Source organism: Dermacentor variabilis, chromosome 5, assembly GCF_050947875.1.
Source record: "Dermacentor variabilis isolate Ectoservices chromosome 5, ASM5094787v1, whole genome shotgun sequence".
NCBI lineage: Eukaryota > Metazoa > Arthropoda > Arachnida > Ixodida > Ixodidae > Dermacentor > Dermacentor variabilis.
Window position 1 is genome coordinate 75,789,358 of NC_134572.1, and position 16,454 is coordinate 75,805,811.

The window sequence follows — 16,454 nt, forward strand, 5'->3', positions numbered from 1 at the left end:
TGGAGTCCGGCATGAATTCGAAGGTAGCTGGCCCATGCCGCCGTCCAACTTATCCCCGCTGAGGACGTTGATGAAGGGAAGTACTGCTTCTCATCGAAAACGAGGAATATGGGTTTATTTACAGTATTTATATCAGTCTAACATGACTGTTTGAGAAAGTACATCAGCCTAACATGACTGCTTCAGAGAGAGTGTCAAGCATCCGCACAACAGCAGTTTTTAAACACTCGGTCCTCCCGCGATCCAAGGTGACGCGAACGTTCGTTTAGTCATCGCAAACTAGCCGCCTCTCCGCAGGACGGTTTACAAACACGCATGCACACACACACGTGTTCACGGTCCGAAACCGACACCACACTAATTTCGTAGAACTCGGAGCCGTTCCGGGTAGCGCGTTGTCTTGCGTCTTGGTCGGTGCGTGGGAAGGAGCCTCCGTCGGCGTTCCCGCGGCCACTCCCCCGCGTAGGAGATCAGGTCCGCGTTGTCGTGTTGCTCACAAAGCCTGCTTCGTCGAACTCCTTCAGTCACAACGCATCCTAGCTGAAGCGACGGAGAGTGGAGGATGCGCGTATTGTTATCGACACAAAGTCGACTAAGCCACGCCGTGGCTAGAAGTTGGCGGCGGCATACCAAGATGAGGTTGCCACCGCTGGCGTAACAGGCTGGCAAACTTGCACTGCAGCTGGCCGTTCTTAACAGCGCCTCCATGGCCTGGGAAATCTCGACTGTCTAGCGCAGATAACCGCTGGGCAGGAAGAGAACGGCTGGAGGCCAGGGGGTGATGTCTTGGCTCGTAGTAACCACTTGTGCAATGATGTCACCGCCCGAAAACATCCAACAAGGACAGACAACTGCAAAATGAACCCCACAACACGACTCTGCGCCGAGATTACGTACCTTGGCTCTCACTTTAGACCCGCTAGGCTTCAAAAAAATAACATAAGTGCAGGAACAAAAAGAAATGCTGCATTTCGCTATGCCAATTTCAGAAGCAATTTCGTGCTGACAAATTCAGCAATCATGGAGGGAATCCTGCTAAATGAGAGGGGATCTCCTTGACTTAATAAAATTAACACTAGTAACCTTAAAATTTAGGCCGGACCCTCAAACGCAGAATTCAAATTAGCCTGCTCAAACCATCCGCATTGCTATGCAACTTTCCCTTCTTATATCTAACGGAGAAGTTGTACTCTTGGAGAGTGAGGCTCCATCGGAGCAAGTGGCCATTTTTTTGTGACATTTCATTGAGCCACATCAGAGGACAGTGGTCGGTCTCGAAGATGAACTTCGCTCCGTACATGTAACACGACAACTTCTGGGTGGCCCAAACTAAACAAGCGCATTCCTTTTCTGCAGCGCTGTAGGCTTCCTCTCTTACATTTAGTTTACGGCTGGCATAGAGGACAGGATGTTCCTCGTTATCGTCGGCGACCTGACTAAGTACCACGCCCATACCTCTGTCGCTTGCGTCGCATTGAACTATGAATTCCTTTGTGTAGTCTGGCGCGCGAAGCACAGGACGAGAAACCAATAGCGTTTTCAAACTTTGGAAAGCGTTCACTTTGTCCTTATCCCAGTGTACGTTATTGGGTGCTCCCTTTCGGAGGGCGTCCGTTAATGGACTTGCCATTTGCGAGTAATTCGGAATGTACCTTTGATAGTACCACACAAGTCCCAAAAATGAACGAAGGTCTGTTTTTGTGCGTGGGTGAGAAAATTCTCCAATCGTAGCTATTTTCAGCTCCGCCGGCCATCTCATGCCGTGGCCACAACATGGCCCAGATCAGTAACCTGTGAGCAACCAAACCTACACTTTTCCTATTTCATCCTTAAGCCGGCTTCCCTCAACCGTGAGAACATCTGTTTGAGGTGCGATACGTGTAGTTCCCCGCTGTTCGAAAAAATTGCTACATCATCAGGATAGAGCAAGGCGAACTCCTGCAAGTCTTTTAGAACAATATCCATTAACTTTAAACGGCGCGTTCTTCAGCCCGAAGCTGAGTGCGAGAGGGCGAAAAGTGCCTACAGGTGAGATGAATGCGGCATAGCGGCTGGCACTTTCTGAAAGGGGAACTTGCCAGTACCCCCGCACGAGATCTATAGTTGAAATGTATTTAGCAGCGCCAACTCTTTCAATTCGTTCCTCAATGTTGGATATCGAGTACAGCTGATCCATAGTGCTGCATTTAACTTCCTGTAGTCAACGCACGGACGAGGGTCCTTGTTAGGGGTTTCTACCAGTATTAGCGGTGACGTGTAGTCACTCTAAGCGGGCTCAATGACTCCCAACTCTAGCATGTGCTGTATCTCTGCCTCCATAATCTCTCTCTATCTTGGAGACACCCTGTAAGGCTTTGATCTTACTGGTTCGGCTGATGTCAGCTCTATTTCAGGCGTTATCAGTTCGGCTCTACCTGGCCGATCGCTGAATCTGTCGAAATATTCCCCTAATACCTCTTTTAGCTCATCTAGCTGCACGGGTCTTAGAGCGTGCGAGCGTACCGAGTGTTCTACTACTTCTTCTAGGCCGATTTCAGAGTTGGAGGTCGCCCTATACTCCTTAAACTTGGTACTAGTGCCATCCCGCTCTTTGATGGTATAGTTAGCAACTCCGCTCCGCTCTACATACGGCTTCATCAAATTACAGTGATATATCTTCACTTCCTTCCTGCGACCGGGCATTTTCAGAGCATAGTTAGTATCTGAAAGTTTGTGCAACGCTTTAACGGGCCCGTCCCAGTGAACTTCAAGCTTGTTCTTTCTTGAAGGTTTGAGGGTCATTACCTGGTCTCCGGCGTTAACTGTACGAAGCCTCGCATTTTGTCGTAATAGAATTTGGCGTTCTTTTGAGCCGCTCCCATGTTCTTTTCGACTAGTTCTTGAGTTGCGCTTAGCCGTTCCAGCAAATTTGGCACGTATTCAATCACTGTTGGACTCTCTCCTCTTTCTACCCACATCTCTCTTAACATTCTCAGTGGAGAACGGAGTGTCCTCCCATACACTAGTTCTGCTGGTGAGAACCCTGTCGCTTCATGTGGAACCGTTCGCAAAGCAAACAAAGTTGCCGGCAGACAGTTCTCCCAGTCCTCCTTGTGCTCGTAACAGAGCGCACGCAAAACTCGCTTAAGCACTGAATGCCACCTCTATACACTGTTTGACTGAGGGTGATAGACGGAACTTTGTATTAACTTTATCCCGCACATTTGCAAGAATGTGGAAGTCAGTTCGCTGGTAAATACTGACCCTTTATCCGCCTGAATTTCGGCTGGAAACCCAACTCGTGCAAACACTGTCAAAAGCGCGTCTTATACTTCGGTGGAGCTGAGCTCTTTCAGAGGGATTGCTTCTGGAAACTTGTAGCTGGACACAGCATGGTAAACAAGTACCTGTAACCTGATTTTGTTTTTGGTAGAGGCCCTACCGTGTCTATTTTAAGTCGTCTGAAAGGCTCTGTTGTTAAGGGCACTACCTTTAGTGGAGCTTTCCATGTCTCTCCTGGTTTACCAGAACGCTGGCAGGCGTCGCATGATCTTACTAAGTTTTCTACGTCTTTGAAACAGCCAGGTCAGTAGTATTCCATCAGCAATCTTTCCTTTGATTTTTTTATGCCTAGGTGGCCGGACCACCCATTTCCTTGACAGAGACTCAAAAGGTCCTCCCTATACTTAGTAGGTACGACTAACTGTTCTAAAATCCTACCCTTTCGATCTCTGTAGTGCCGATACAACAATCCTCATCTCTTATGTATCGTCACGTTGCGCCTAGCAATCCCTTCTTTAGCTGTGTCATGTAATTTAGCTAAGCTCTCATCATTCTTTTGCTCGGCTGCCAATGACTCTCTATCCACACGTAAGAGCTGATCAAAGTTCATTGAGGCCGGTGATAATAACGACCCTGTCTCACTTGTGAATGCGTCAGCTTGCTCTTCCTGCAGGCTTGAACTTTGACACTCTAGTGCTACGCTCTCATTGAACTTGTCAGCTGGCAGGCTTTCCTCAACTGTTTTTTCATCACTCGAGCCTAGCTCGGATTCGGTTATTGCAGTTATCTCCTTTGCTACTTCCGCTGGAGCAGCTTGTGCATTTTCGGCCGAAAGCGACGCGATTTTACGAGCTTGGCCTCGCGTCAATGCCTGTACTACGCCCTCTCCCAGTTTAAGCCCTTTTTCACGCAGTAACTGATTTGAACGATTCGAAAAGATGTAAAGGTACTGCAGTGACAAAAACTTGGAAACTGCAGCCTCAGTCTTTATCTCCCCGAATGGTCCACTGATATTGACTTTGGCCATGGGCAGACACACGCTGTGTTCTTCTACAACCTGTTTGATCCATGCTACTTCTCCAGTAAAGTCACCTACCGTCACGTAAGACGGATGGACAGTGTCCATCGTGGCGGCGCTGTCTCTCAGCCCTCGGCATGGTTTGCCATTAACTTGCAGGTTGTGAAGATATGGACTTAAAAGTTCCATATTCTCGTCTTTTCCCTCTACGTAGGAGAAAACTACGCTAGGCTTCCCGCAGTTTACAGCTATATATCCCAGTTTGTGGCATTTGTAGCAGCGAATTGGTCTAAAAGATTCGAATTTTCTTTTCTGTTCTTTTCGTGCGGTTTCTCCGTTAAGTTTCTCCTCGCTCTTGTCTGCGGGCTTTTCCTCCATGTCTACGGGATCCGATCGTTTAGTCTGCGAACCCCTTTTGGATGGAAAGGGTTTCCGCGGTCCATTTCGACCGTCCCAGTTTCCGTCTTCGGCGTTCAACTTTGTACGCGTTGCGTACTGTTCGGCTAATTCAGCCGCCCTTTCCACAGTGTCTACATTTCCTCTGTCTTGCACCCACAGTTTCACAGCTTGGGGGATGGTTTTGTAAAACTGCTCTAGACACATGCATTCAATGATCATGTCTGTGCTGTCGTACGCTTCCGCGCTTTTAAGCCACTCGACTAGGTTGGCCTTTAAGCTATATGGAAACTCCGGATATCCCTCGCTATCTTTCTTTCTTGTGCTCCTAAACCTTTACCGAAAAGCTTCGGCTGAAAGTCGGTATTTCTTCAGGAGGCTAGCCTTAACTTTTGCATAATCATATGCATCCTGTGCACTCAGTCTGGCGATTACTTCCGCTGCCTCCCACGGCAACATAGACAGCAACCGCTGTGGCCATGTACTCGGGCCGAAGTTCATCTTCTCGCAAGTGCTTTCAAAATTGCTTAGGAACAAGCTTATGGCGGTCCCGACCTCAAATGGCTTTAATAGCCTGTCCATGCGGTACGATTCTGCCTCACTTGATCGTCCCAGAGCGCCTTCACTTCCTTGAGACAACTCCAAACGTTTGCTTTCAAGTTCCAGTTGCATTTTTCTTAACTGGCGATCTTTATCGCGTTCATCTCTCTCTCGTTTTTCTCTGTCCCGTTCTTCTCTTTCTCTTTCCCGTTTCTCTCTCTTCTTTAGAAGTTACAATCCCATTTCAATTTCTTCCTCACTGGCCTGATGGGAAATTAGCTCCAATAACTCCGATTTTAGCATTTCCTTCCGTACATCTAGGCCCAGTTCCTCACCAACAATCAACAACTCGTCTCTCAGCAGTGTCCTTAACTCCATGATTGCTGCTTTACTGCCTTGATCCTGCTCTCTAAATCTAGCTAGGAAAACACAACCTAGCTAACGCTCAACAGTCTTGCTTCCCTACTGTTCTAAACAGAAGAACCACAAAATGAAGCCTAGAGAGTCAAAGCAAGAACCAAGCACTCACCGCAGTCAGAGCACCTCGTCGCAAAGTCCGTCTCACCGCTGTCAGCCAGTTGTCAGGATTGGGGGCTCAATCCCATCGCTCGTGATCCGTTGTCAAGTTTGGAGTCCGGCATGAATTCGAAGGTAGCTGGCCCATGCCGCCGTCCAACTTATCCATGCTGAGGACGTTGATGAAGGGAAGTACTGCTTCTCATCGAGAACGAGGAATATGGGTTTATTTACAGTATTTATATCAGTTTAACATGACTGTTTGAGAAAGTACATCAGTCTAACATGACTGCTTCAGAGAGAGTGTCTACCATCCGCACAACAGCAGTTTTTAAACACTCGGTCCTTCCGCGATCCAAGGGGACGCGAACGTTCGTTTAGTCATAGCAAACTAGCCGCCTCTCCGCAGGACGGTTTACACACACACATGCACACACACACGTGTTCACGGTCCGAAACCGACACCACACGAATTTCGTAGAACTCGGAGCCGTTCCGGGTAGCGCGTTGTCTTGCGTCTTGGTCGGTGCGTGGGAAGGAGCCTCCGTCGGCGTTCCCGCGGCCACTCCCCCGCGTAGGAGATCAGGTCTGCGTTGTCGTGTTTGCTCACAAAGCCTGCTTCGTCGAACTCCTTCAGTCACAACGCATCCTAGCTGAAGCGACGGAGAGTGGAGGATGCGCGTTTTGTTATCGACACAAAGTCGACTTAGCCGCGCCGTGGCTAGAGGTTGGAGGCGGCATTCCAAGATGAGGTTGCCACCGCTGGCGTAACAGGCTGGCAAACTTGCACTGCAGCTGGCCGTTCTTAACAGCGTTCACGCAGCACAGAACAATGGTTGGTGCCGCGATTCCGAACTAACTATAAGTTTCAGGCTCTACACTTTAATATTCGGGCCATTCTAAATGAAGATACACATACACGTGAATTTTCACGAAAAATGTTGCGGCAATATTTTGTGAATATGTATGTTGCTACACATTCGCTCTTATGTGCTGTTGTTTTTATTTATTTTGGTGTTGCCCTTGTTTTATGTCTGCTTTCGACTTTAACATTGTTTTTTATTATTCCTATTCATACGAATTGTTAATTTTTGCATGTAGAGTCCTTGTATAACGTTTTGAATTCTGCTGATCTTTTGTATAAATTACGTTGCAATGGCTCTTCCTTGTTATTTTATAAGAGTGACGTAACTATTATGTTCTTGAACCTTGCCACGTCAAGGCTTCCGGGCCCATGTCAAGCTGCCTAGTGCAGGTTTTAGCCTGGAAGATCTTCCAGTTTCCCTGGAGAAAATAAACATTATTATTATTTTTATTTAAAAAAATTGGCTCCAATCCACGCTGTGAATGTGGTTGGCAAGCGAAGCTGCGGCATCACCTCATCCGACAGACCAACATGACGTAGCTTGGTACACTTGAGCAATGCACTGCATAAAATGATTGACAGCAAGACTATTGAATGCACTGTACCTAACTAAAAGGTAAAGTGTAAAAGGCATAGCAACCGTACGTGGCTGCGTTGGGCAGGAACCGCTGCGTCCGGCTTAGCCTGAGTACGATGCCGTTGTACATATTAACGTTGCTGTTCCCTTCGCCGCTCATTGAGTTCACGCTGTTCTTCAGGAGTCCTAACTGTGCGTGGTCTTCCCATAGCATTGTCACAACACAAACGAAATCAGTTACAAGGCGGGTTCGTCTATTCCATATGAATGTGTAGTGACGCCGCTGCCTACTTCGTATGCCACAGTTGCCGCTTCCCGACGAACTGCAGCTTATGTAACCGTAATCTTCACCGGCAAATCTTCACGCTACGTGCTTCGCATTGTTCGAACGCGCCTTATCCTATATTATGTGGTATTGACACTTGTTTTCTGCTCTTCTTTATTGAAACGAATACTGGGGTCTGTCTTGCATGCGTTATTCCAATGGAGATAGGAACTGTTCGCTTCTATTTCTGGAATGGTTTTCTTGTCGACTGTTCTGCCGACGGAGACGAAGAAATCCCGGGATCCGAGCCGTGCGCAGCTTCGCTGTAAAAAAGCACGGGATCCACATCACATATATATCCATCATCATCATCATCATCATCATCATCATCATCATCATCATCATCATCATCATCATCATCATCATCAGCATCATCATCATCATCATCATCATCATCATCATCATCATATCATTATATATAATCATATCATGTATCCATATCATCACATATAATCCTGTGCAGATCAGCGCTGGCGAGAAGGCCAATCCATTTAACTACAGCTCGCAGAATCGCGTTATCGCGCGTGCAAGTGTTACGAAGTCTGCCTGCAGGCTCCTTGCAAATGCTTGAGAAGGCTGTCGACAAGTAGCTGATGATACCATGCCTTAAATAATTTTATATTCGCGGCCCAATAACCCCCGACGTTTGAAAGCAGCCTCTGATAGCAGTATGTCTGATATGTTATGCGCTCTATTGCAGAATGCTATGCCGAATAACAGGCAGCTGTTCTCACTAACCTAAAATGTCCGCTAATACTAACGATGCCGGTGTATGGCTTTGGCAATGAGATTCTGTTAAAGCAATATCAAGCGAAATTCATAGAACGCTTGTCATTTTCAGTTAGCTGTAGTACGAGTGCCAGAAAGCGATAAAAGCTTTATGCAAAATATCATCGCTGTGATTCCGTCAAAGGAGTGTTTAGAGAATTTTCAAGATTAGTTTATTACATAGTAGCACCAAGCGCTAATATGAACGTTTAACATTATTGGTTCAGCTCAAGCAAAGCACGGAAACGGTTACGTTATTTATTGACTTTAATTTAGCAGCCAGACAAAAGTGATCGACTACGTGAACCGATTTCAGATCTGTATTAATATAAACAATCTTATGGATTCTCGCAGATTTCTTTATTAAGTTCTTATTGGAAATTACTGCCTGTTTATTTTTTATGTCGGTAAAATTTTCCCAAATCTCAATGCAGACAGTTGCAGTAAAGATTTTGGAACGAGCGTTGTCTGCCGCATCCAGTCGCAGACGCAGCTTCGCTGTAAAAAAGACATGTCTTCCATCTTTTCCTGTGGCATAATTTCTCATGCAGTGTGCAACAAGTCTATATACATAAAAAAAAACGCGATACCCAAGAAGTCGGCGCATTTCTTCGTTTTTTATGTTAATCAGTATTTGTTTAGTACAGTTTTCATCATTCATAGCGCCTTAGCTTCTATAGCATGAGGGAAAAGAGAGAAGCAAAAGGCGCATACTTCGAACCTCTCCAACTGATCCCTCAGCTAAAACTACATCGTGTTAAAATTTCGGTACGTAGCTAGCCTAACAGGACGATTTTTCGTGCTCGCCCGTAATCTACAGCTAATCTACCTGTCCAAGGTGAATGGCTCGTCCAGTGGTGTGTCAGGTATTTTCCCTATTTTGTGCTCATGTTTATGGTTCTCAACAAAAGTTGTTTTTGCTCTTTGCGTCGTCCTTGGTGGCTACAGTTCTAAAGTTGAAAGTTCCAATGAGGCTGCTAAATGTTTCACGCAGTGCGTTAAGTCTGACATCGATAGCTTGCGTAAATCAGTAGACTGGCGCTGTTAATCTTCTTCTTTGTTTCACCTTCTTTGCTCAGCAATTTTTAGTATAGCGGTTCCACGACTAAAGACTACAGCTGTGCTTCAATACTCGCGGGAGATAGCAAACAGCCCGCTACGGGGACAGCGGTCACCTCGTCCGATTTCTGACGAACTGGCATAATTTAGGCACAGCTTCGCGAAGCGAGTCCCGATGCCAAAAAGCAATACAGGCTACTTTGCTGTTCAAACAAGATGACATCAGGGCCGGAGGCTTGAAAACTCGACGTGAAGGTCGTCTGCTCAAAGGAAAACGTAGTCACGTACGCTTCCATATGAGATTAATGTAAGCTACGTTGTTTTTTCTTAGGTCCGCATACGCAAAGCGGTAAGTTACAGTGATATTATGAGCCCTTAGCTTTTTCTTGTCAACGCGAGGTGGCGTTACGTCCCGGAGACGTCCTCAGATTGTTCCAGATGTGTTAAGTTATTTGTGCTCAAAACTGTCCTCTTAGCTGTTAACGTATACGCTGACTCCGATGCTGGCTAGAACTGGAACACAGCCTATATATTTTGCAGCGTATAACGTTATAAAGATACAACCCAGTGACTTGTAGAGAATACATGTTGCACGATGTGGACTGTTAACCCAGGTGCACTTTTCCTCTTCTTACTATTTTACTCCTTTTTAGTCTTTTACTCTTTTTACTCTTTTTTCTACCATTATGCGAAGAAGTTTATCGTTCTTTCCCAAATATCTCTTTGGATCCGAAAGCGTAGCGACAGGACGTTTAACGATGCGTGATCATAGAGGCTTTTGTGACAAAGTTAGGCAGCGTTTGATTAGCGTGAAATTTAAACTTCACTCGCATCAAGTAGCACTTTATGAGATGCGGGAGGACCAGCAATATAGCCGTCACGAATGAGAGCGTCATGAAGCCGTGGGCTCCGATGCACTGGCAGAGAAGTTGAGGGCAAAGAAAGGAAGAAAAAAGGAAGTCAGGATACAAGTTGGTCATTCTACATGGTGTCATTGTACATAATCTCAGGATGAATATCTTAAACAACGAATTGCGAATCGAAATTGGGCGCACGCCAAAAAACAGGTAGCATAAATCAAAATAGAAATGTAGGTAACCCAAATCAATACCACACACCAATGAGCATATAAGTGTGATGTAAGAATGTGATACACGAGAGGTAAGAAATGTAACGTAGGGACCCAAGTAATAAAAATAAGTATCACACAGCAAACGGTATACGAGGGAAAAAAAGGAATACAAATAGTACAAGCAAACACAAGAAAACGAAAAGTAAATGGTGCAGTAGTTATCGATGATACCAAAGGCAGACCATTTATAGTAATTGACAAAATTTTACGCAGTTCTTGAAAAATCAGTTTCAATGTATATTTCTCTATATGAACGCGGTTTAACTCATCGATCAGGGGCCTCAAAGAAGTGCGTCGTAATGCTAAAGCACTTCTCTCGCATTGACCGCAAAATCGCCGCTGAGTTTTTTAATGAGATAAGGTATTATGCAAATGTGTCCATTTAAAAATTAGAACACGCAGTTGCTCATACTAAGATGAAAGCTCTATTGGAGCGGTGAACAGGACACTTAAATCACCTAAGGGTGTTTCTTAGAATCCTTCATGCCGACACATTTTATCTCCTCATTAATTCAAGAATTTTTAACTCAGTTTTTACGTCACGCACTTGCCAGTGAAAGACCAAGCGCAGATGAGCTAAACGAAATACTCTCAGCCGTTTGTTTGTGAATCGGATCCACCACGAATGAAGTTCGTCCGAAGCGACCAGCGGCAAACGTATTACTTTCTCTGTAGAATATAGCCCGCCTCTAAGTCAACAGGTAATGACAGTTCGCACCTGTGCGTGGGGCTCCACACCGCCTAACTGACTCTTGCTATACACAGAAAAACATACTAACCCACCTAACCCACCAACCTAACCCACCTGACAATTACCAACGCTGCACTCTCTGGGCTTTATTTTTAACCTAGCGTCTCGGTTGCTCCACTAATCGCAGATAATTTTAGCCTCTAACTGGCGCACTCTATGTGGAGGAAATTTCCCCACCATGAAGCATAGATGACGCTTGCGAACGCCGAGTTTTCGTAATTCTCGCGAACAGAAATCAGAGGACTGGTCTGGGTCCAGCGACCGCGAACGTAGGTCGCATAAACAAGGTAACGACAACAACGAAAGAGATGGTCGTTACATGTATATAAAAACACCTGTAGAGATACACAAAAGTACAAAATATATACAGAAAGGCGTGTAGGAAACGCAAGGTTTGTCGACAGGAATCGTAAACATTCCTGCAACATCCTGCCGCCTGCTTTGTAGCGTTCTGTAATTGAGGCTCTACGCAGCTCGCTGCAGCGTATGGTTCATAGCGTATACGGTTACGATTTCCGCTCGCGAGTCCAACCAGACGAGAGTGCAGCGCTAGATCATTATTTTTTACGCTGTAAAATCAGTGACAGGTGAGGGCTGAATTTGCGATCACCTTTCCATTATTACCACGAACAGTGGAAGCGAAACTGAAAGAAAAAAGATAACTCACTGCCGGTGCTAGCCAAACCTGCAACCTGCGCAAATGCATGTGTTGCTCTACTAGCTAAGCTAAAGCAGTCCCTCCGTCCCATATCTAGCGTTATTATATATCAGTACTTATTCGTAACGTAGCCTTGGGTGTGTCAGCCAGCGCCACTCTCGACCGTAGTGGTGGATATGGAACATCCGTTAAACCACATGCATCATTTAGTACATGAAATAATAGGAACGGGAAACTTGCCAATAAACACTCGTATGATGCCTCAAAGCTCCATTGTAGCGGTAAACGGGAGGCTTAAATAACATAAGGGTGTTTCTTAAAATCCTTCATGCCCACACATTTTTCATGTTCTCATTAATTCAAGGATTTTGAACTCAATTTTTACGTTGCTGATCTGCCAGCATGAGACTAAAGGCAGATGAGGTAAACGTAATAGCCTCTTAGCCGTTTCTTGTGAATCGAATCCACCACGAAAGAAGTTCTTCCGAAACGACCAGCGGCAAACGTATTCCTTTCTGTGGAGCATACAGTCAGCCTACAAGTCAACCAATAACGAAAGTTCGCCTCTCTAAATGAGGCTCCACGCTGTCTAACTGACTCTTGCTATATCCAGAAAAACACACTCTCGCGCATAACGCACCTGACAATTACCAATGCTGCACTCGTTGGCCTTCATTTTTTACCTTGCGTGTGGGGTACTCCATTCATTGCAGATAATTTTAGCCTCCAACTGGCGCACTCTATGTGGTAAAAATTTCCCCACCATGACGCATAGACGACTCCCGCGAACGCAAGGTTTTCATAGTCCTCGCGAGGAGAAATCTGACTGGCGTGGGTCCAGCGACCGCGAACGTAGGTCGCTTAAACAAGTTGAAGATATCAAGGACGATAACAACTCTAAAGGAGAAGAAAGAGATAATCGTTATAAAAAAAAACTGTTGAGATAGACAAAAGTACAAAAGACATGCAGAAGGACGTTTAGGAAACGCAAGTTTTGTCCAAAGAAAACGTGGTGTACTCAAGCTAACTTTGTGAGTCAGAGAGTCTAAACATTCCTGGAACTTCCTGCCGCCTGCTTTGGAGCGTTCTGTAATCGAGGCTCTATGCAGCTGGCTGCAGCGTATGGTTCAGACTATGAACTATGAATATGGTTGCGATTTGAATGCGGTTACGATTTAGACTGCGAATTAGTTACACTATGAATATGGTTATACTGTGAATATGGCTTGACTATAAATATGTTGACGATATTTGCGCTCGGGAGTTAAACAAAATAAAAACGCCGTGGTAGATCACTGTTTTTAAGCTGTAAAATCAGTGACAGTTGAGGGCTGAATTTGCGATCACCTTTCCATTATTACAACGGACAGTGGAAGCGAAAGTGAAAGAAGAAAATAACTCACTGCCAGTGCGAGCCAACCCTACAACTTATACGCAAATACATGCGTTGCTCTACTAGTTAAGCTAAAGCAGTTACGGTCCCTCCGTCTACTTTCTGGTGTATTTAGATATCAGTACTTATTCGGTAACGTAGCCTAGGATGTGTTAGCCAGCGCCACTCTCGACCCTGGTGGCTGATATGGAAGATCGATTAAACCGCATGCATCGTTTAGTACATGAACCTATAGGAACGGGACACTTGCCAATAAACACTCGTATGATACCTCAAAGCAGCAAGGCGGCCACAGTCGTTACCCTCGTTGTAGAATGAACCGGACGAATTCGGTGAACCGTGGACCTCAACTTTCAGCAGCAACCACATAAAACCAACGTACGACGTGTAGTAGGTTATTCGCAGTTTTCTTTGCTTGGTGACAGCGTCTACTGGCTTTATGTGATTGTTACGTGGCGAAAAGACGAGCGCTCTCGGTTTTATTTCATTGCTCCTAACACCCGTTCCCCTGTATAGGTCTACGAGCAGGCCACCCTTTTTTCTAATAGAAGCTCTCTGTTGATATTTAAAATATGTTAATTTTCAATGAAGTGGCCAATATTTAATCATTAGGAGGCAGAATCGACTACCGCATCATATCGCAGCTTCAGAGTAGGGGAAATTTTTCGTCTAAAGCAGAGTTCTTGTGCTTTTTCCAATATGGGCATTCTTCCAGTGGGTAATGGGAAACTACTCTTCCCAATATCAGTTGCAAATCTCCTTCGATATACGCTTCGAGCAAACACCGCTCGGGTCCAGCTTATTCAAGGACATATAAAATGCGCTTTACTCAGCCAGGAAGGTCGCAATATATACTTCTGCGAAAATTTTCGCAGATGTACGAAGAAAACCTTGAGTCCCCTGTTATGTGTAGAAAATGAAGGTATTATTCAATAAGCGTTACTCATAGTGACTAATTATTCACTATAGTTACTCATAGTGAATAACAACCAGATCGTTCTTATAAATAATAAACATATTAGTTACTTGAATATCGCAGCAGTCAAGTGGCCAGTAAACCTCCGTACGCTAATTCACTGACATCAAGGTTTCCAGAGCAAGACCCCCTAAAGAAAACTTCTATTCAGTACTTATAAAAAAAAGGCCCCAGGCTCGCCTTTTTCTCGGGCATTGCATAACAATGGTCTAGGCTCTGTTATTCTCGATGCCGCGAGGTTAGCACTCGCAAGTTTACTGGCCAGTTTCCTGATTCTAAGATAAATTACTGCGGGATGCCTATGGTTTAACGGATGTCCGTAAAGGTCCCTGGTTTGTACCTGGGTTTCGGTACTACTTTGAAGGGACGGACGCATTCGGTGGTGGAATTAAGAAGTTTGTTGAGGAAAAGAAGTCGTGCTGATCTTCAGTTATAGGTCAAGCCGATTGGCGGATAGCATACGTTGTTGTTGTTGTCGTTGCCTTAAACACGATACATGTACCCATGATAAGCGGGGGAGGGGGGGGGAGGATTGGCGAAAGTTCGCAACTTCGAGCGCCAGCGAGCGACAACTTCTTCTTTGTCAGAAATCGCAACATGTTCCACATTCACCACCAAGGCTACGAGGGGTGCTGTCGAACACCCCCAGGCAGGGAGCCTACATTTTCTTGCACGTAGGCTGCTTGCTGCCAGGCTATGCTGTGTATACGTGGATATAAATGACACGGAAAGCATACGCAGGGACAGCTGCGACCTTAGCTTATTAGGGGAGGCAGTGATCTAGCGCGTCACGAGGAGGGTGTGGGTTCGGTATCCACAGGCAGTAGAAGTCATTTCTTTTGCTTCAATTCATATTTTCATTTATTAGGAATGTGTACTCTACCGCGAATTTATATGCGTGTACAAATAATTATAAGTTTAACGCTTACAGCAACAGCAAGAGCAACAAAAACCGCAACAAAAACCGCAACAAAAACTAATACTTTTATGCTTCCCTTGACTTCGCTATCGGTTGCTTTCCCATGGCTGTCACTAGAGGTCGAGCCCATTGGTTTCCTTTCTTCTTCCCTCTAAGCTTTCTTTAGTTCCTCTATGTGTTTGAGAATTTCAGTAGCTTGTTGTAGTTCCCTATTTCTGCTCTTTATAATTCGGTAGTTGTACACCATTTAGGTTTAAAATCACTGGTTCTTGGTCGCTTGCAACGCAGCCGGTACCAAAATGCCTGCCGTTAGACGAGTGCTGAAACAAACAATAATCAAATTGAGATCGGTAAATGAACCGTTTGGAGCGCTTCAGCATATCTTCTGCAACAAGAACGTCCAGTAGCGCGGGAAAGTGCAGCTGACGGACAAGCATGCTTATTTTTCGCACACTTCATCAGGAAACTACAACTTCAACGATGTCATTGCCACGACGTAATCCAGTTTTCCTAGCCATCGGACTATCAAGGAAACGTATACATACCGTCACCCGTTTACAAAACGAGGCGGCCATTTTCCCCATTCTAGCTGCTTCAAAAGGCCTAACGAAGAATGTGAAAGAAAAGGGGAGTAAAAGAAAAATTCATGAAACTGTTGCACCACATTGTTTCGCACTTTCGGACTCCTGCGATTCTTGCTATTTAGGGAAAAATATTATACTGCGCAAAACAGAACAAGGACGTGGAGTCACAGGCACTGACTATAACGGGAACCAGAATTCAATTGTCTGCGCAGTAAAGTATCCCGCATACCACAGCGGGCTCGGAGCTTCGGGTATCAACGAGGAGAACGAGAGTGTTGTTGCACGTCCCCATCGGACTTGGTATACAGACGTTGTTGCGACTAATAACTGGCGCCATGCAGCAGCTTGTGCCTCGCTCGAATCGACACCTGTGGCGAGAACAGCCGTGCACAGTGCGCAAGCCACAGATGTTTTTTTCTGGCGGCTCCCCAGTAGCCTATACCCCTCTCTGCCACGGTGGATGTGCTGTGAAGCATACAAGTTCGGGTTGCACACGAACATTGTGTACCAGCACGTGTTCCATACCTGGAACGTGTGTGCATCTGCTATTATCATCGCCACCACCACCACCACCATCATCATCATCATACCACCTTCGTTTTCCTACCATATCTTTGTCGTTCCTCCACACCCATTCCCCTGCGTCTAGCAGCAGGCCGAACTAACATGCCTCAGGCTGACCACTCCACCTTTCCGTCATTAAAGTTTCTGTCTCT

The 16,454-nt window shown here is 45.5% G+C and overlaps 1 long non-coding RNA gene across 1 annotated transcript in view; it reads right to left on the bottom strand.

The window, feature by feature from the left end:
• Nucleotides 1-7,579: 7,579 nt before the first annotated feature.
• The window catches only part of LOC142582825 (uncharacterized), a 64,269-nt gene continuing 55,394 nt past the window's right edge, over nucleotides 7,580-16,454 (bottom strand). Inside the window, exon 3 of the long non-coding RNA XR_012828495.1 lies at nucleotides 7,580-7,761. This is a non-coding gene — a long non-coding RNA (uncharacterized LOC142582825). The remainder of the gene's footprint in view (nucleotides 7,762-16,454) is intronic.